Source organism: Chaetura pelagica, unplaced genomic scaffold (assembly GCF_000747805.2).
Source record: "Chaetura pelagica isolate M959 unplaced genomic scaffold, ChaPel_1.0 scaffold120, whole genome shotgun sequence".
Taxonomy (NCBI): domain Eukaryota; kingdom Metazoa; phylum Chordata; class Aves; order Apodiformes; family Apodidae; genus Chaetura; species Chaetura pelagica.
In genome coordinates this window covers 980,289-984,614 of record NW_009951952.1, presented here as the reverse complement: position 1 = coordinate 984,614, position 4,326 = coordinate 980,289, and positions in this window count along the sequence as shown.

The following is a 4,326-nucleotide window of genomic DNA, read 5'->3' as shown; positions in this document are numbered from 1 at the left end:
TTCAGCAGGTGAACTGATGGGTGGCCTGTTTCAGAGCACTGAGGTGCTGCTGGCATCTGCTCTCAGGACAGGGGATGGTTGGTGATGTAGTCCCAGCTGAGCTTATCTCCTGCTAGTTTGGGGGAAGATCTCTGCAACTCTTGAACCGCAGCAGAGTTCATAAGCCCTGCTTGTGTTCTGCTCTTGCAAAGAATGTCAGTTGCTCTTTATGTGCATTTAGATAAGGAAGTCAGGGATGAGTCTTAGTGTCCACTCTGAACTCATCTAATCATGGAATGGTGTGGGTTGGAAGGGACCTTAATGTTCATCTGGTTGCAACCCCCCTGCATGGGCAGGGACACCTCCCACTAGACCAGGTTGCTCAGAACCCCATCCAACCTGGCCTTGAACACTTCCAGGGATGGGGCTTCCACAGCTTCCCTGGGCAGCCTGTGCCAGTGTCTCACCACCCTCACAGTAAATTATTTCTTCCTAATGTCTCACCTAAATCTGCCCTCTTCCAATTTTAATCCATTCCCCCTCGTTGCTGATGTTTATTCTGTCTCCACAGGCTCCGGGGCAGCGCGAAGATCTGGTCCAAATCAAACTAGTTGGATCTCCCTTCACAACTGGGAGGGTGAGAGGAAGAGATCTGGGAGATGGAGGGGTAGCCAGGGTCCCAAGTGTGATGCTTCTGAGCTCTTCTCCAAGATCTATCTTGCCAACTAATTCACCTGCATGTTTGTTCTCTTTCCTGTCTTTACCAACTGTCCAGGCAGTGCCTCCCTCTTGGTGACATCATTTCACACTTCCAGCTGTTTGCCTTGCTGTTTCTCCTCCCCCTCCAGCCCCCACGGCCCAGTGCTCCTCTCTTTCTCTCTCCCTGTCTCTTGGCAGGTCAATTTAAAAGAGCCATAAAACTGTGTTGGTCACCTTGGCACCTGGAGGGCATCACAGGAGCTTGGAAAAGAGGCTGCTGGTGCTCAGCAATCATTTTGGCTCTCTGAGACCCTGGGGTACTTTGCTCTGGGGTGCAGCTGCCATCTTGGATTGTTTAATCTTTGTTTTGCTAGGTGGGAGGGTAGTTTTTGAAGGGATTCTTTTAAAGATATATAAATATATTATAAATATATATAAAACAATAATAAAAAATATAGATCTATGGACATATCTATACAAACTTGTGCTCCCGTGGTGGTGTCGCTTTGGCTTGTATACTGATCCTGGATGTTTCCAAAGAAGTTCTGACACTGAGAGCCCATTGCTGGGCGGAATTATATCCTCAAAATATTGGCCTCCTTTTCCAAAGGACAGTGTCACAACAGCACAGTAGAGCTGGGATGAGAGTCCACAAAGCAGGAACAAATAATAAATCTTATTTAAAGAGTTCTTGTGTGCTTGATTTGCCTCTGCAATGCTCAAAAGAGGTGCTTTCCAGAGGTAGGTGCAGAGATTGAGAATAAAGTATCTGTATGACATGTCCAGTGACCCTGGACAAAATAGGAAGGGATGTGGAGACTTGTCTGACATGAAGGTAACAGAGTTGGTGGCTGTCTGGGTGAGTTTCCATGGTAGAAATGCTGCTTGTGCCATTCTCAGGTGATGTTGGAATCTGGTCAAAAAACACGTCTTTGATGAGTTTGCCTCCTGTGAGATGTCCAGAAAAATCAATCAGTCTTCAGAGTATGCATCCCTGAAGCTGGCTCAGAGCCCAGTCAGAGGGATGGGAGTGTTGCACTGCTGTTGGAAATGGGAATTGGCACTGTGACTCCTAGCCCTGCATCCTTCTCTTTCCTTGTGCCAGTGCCTGACCCTGAGGGTCTGTGCACGAGCAAACTGCCAGAAAAGCCACCCAGCCACAGAAAGCCCTGGTCTTTGTCTACAGGGAGACTTTTTCAGTTCCCTGGTCTGGGTGAGTTTTCTTTGGGGTCAGCTCCTCATGCAGAGAAAGGGAAAGCTGGAGCTGAGGCAGTGTGGGTGGGAGCCAGCCTGGTGAAGGAGAGAGGGGGTGAGACCCTGCTGGTGTTGGTGGTGCAAGGTGGCATCACCTCAAACACCACAAAACCCTGATTTGTGTGATATCAGCTGGTTTGCTAATTCCAGACTCCTGCTCCAGGGATGAACCAAGCTGTCCCAGGGTGACTTGTCACTGGCTGAGGTCTCTGAAGATCTAGGGCAGCCCCACACCTTTCCCTTGGTCTGTCCCCTGAGGCATCAAGCACCATAGCTTTAGTCATCTGGCAGAGAGATGTGGCCCCAAGTTGTGCAGACAAGAGCTGTAGATGTGGCTGCAGGAGAGCCTGAGGGGGCAGCCCAGGCTGTCCCAGCCCACCCAGAGAGGTCTGGTTCGTTTGCAGCAGTTGGGAGTCTACTTGATGAGTCCTGTTCTCCTGGAGTTGCAGGAGGGGTTGTCACAACTCTTCCAGCTTTTGTCTTAAATCACCTTGAACTTTCCTCCCTGCGCATCACGTCACCTTCATTTGTCTCGTCTGTGAGGAGAAGGGTGTCCATGGGCATCACATTCTCCAGCTCCCTGGAAAGGGCTGGTCTAGGACCCAAGTGCCAGCAGAGGAGGTGGTACCTGGTGAGGCCTGAGCACCTGCCAAACATCTGGTACCTCCTGCCCTTGGAAAGAGGAGCCACTTGCAAAGCCCAGCCAGGAGTGATGTGAAGGAGAGAGGAGGATGGAGTTGGGATGGAGCCAAGCAAAGCACATATTTTAACACATGGAGCTGGGCTGGAATGGTGGCTGGAAGGGGCTGGGACACCTCCAGTGTCACTTCCCAGGACAGCTGAACTTGCCAATAATGGAGGAAGATGTTTATGCCCCAGAGAGTCCCACTGCTGATTAAGCAGCTGTAACAGCTTTTTGTCCCAGGTGTCTTGGCTCCTCTCTGGCCGTTTGGGCTTTGCTCTCTTTAACCACACTTAAGCACAAGGGGTCTTTTTAAACCTCCTGAATCCACAGTTCAGATCCAGGCTGCAGATCCTGGGAGTGGAACTGGAAGCATCCCTGAGCCAACACCAAGAGCTCTGTGCTGGCTGTGCTGTGGAATTCAGAAGCTTTTGGGATGAAACAGAGAGAAGGGCACCTGCACAGCTCTGCAAGCCTTCCATGGGGTTTACACCTTTCAAGACCCCCATTAAGAAAAAGGAAGCAGAAGGCAGCAGATGAAATTGCTTCAGACCTTTGATATGACTGAAAAATAAATGAGGGGTGTGCAGTGCAGAATGGAAATACTGCTGCAAATGGCCTTGGTGGGTGGCAAATAGCAGGAGGGAGCAGAGGTTTCCCTTTGCCCTTCACCTGAAATCCCACACTTTGTATTTCCCTGCTCACGTCAGCCATGGCTCTGAATTTCAGTCAGGGAGGATATGAAGATTAATTAATTAGTTAACATTTATAAATCACTTTGAAGATGGCAAGAGTGAGATAAGTACTGAGCATTATTCTAAGTTTTCATTTTAATTTTAAATGTCTTTGTGTTTTAACCCTATTTTTTCCTGAAGAAAAGACTCGGATACCTTGAGTAGAGCAGAACAGAAATACCTGGACACCCTAAACCCTGGCAAAGGGGGTGGAAGGAGAGAGGGTAAGGAGAAGGGTTAGTCCCAGCTTGAGGAGCAGATGTCTTGCACAGTGACTCATTGCAACCCTCTGTTGGGTGTTACCTGTGCAGCTTTCACATCTGGATTCAGAAGAGTGAGGAGGTAGAGCAAGACCTGAATGGCTCTGGTGTTTGTGTCTGACTTCTGCCAGCCTGTGCCAACAGGTAACCACGGATTCTTAGTAGGAACTGAGGCTAATAGTGCTAGTCCTTATTGCACTACGGGGGGCACAGTTTCTTCTGGGGATCTTGCTACTCCCCTTCTTGAAGGTGGTGGTGGGAGGGTTAGACATCGTGGTGCCAGCAACCCAGCACCTGCCGTGCTGTGCCTGGTGAGTGGGGAGGAAGTGTAACAGCTGGGTCTGCAGGACTTGTCCAAGGTTCTTCCCATGCTCCAGAGGTTTGTGCAGGATGACCTGTGGAGGTAGCAGTGGTCTTGGTGCTTAGTGGCCATGCAGCTCTCAGGTCCCTGACATCCTTCTTGTCTACTTTTTACACCCTACAATAGCTGCTCGTTTTCCTTCTGTGACCCCCCCTCTCTGCCACCCTCTCCATGGGTCTCTGTGTGTGTTTGCACCCATAGGGCTCTTCTCTCTTCATCCCTTTTCCTAGTACTAGTCACTGCTTAGCTGTAATATTCAGAAAAAAAACAACCCCAACATGCTTTCTCTACTGGTTCCTCAGCCACCCACTTCTTGGTGCTTCTCTTCAGGGCTGCTCCAGTTTCCCAGGAGCATTC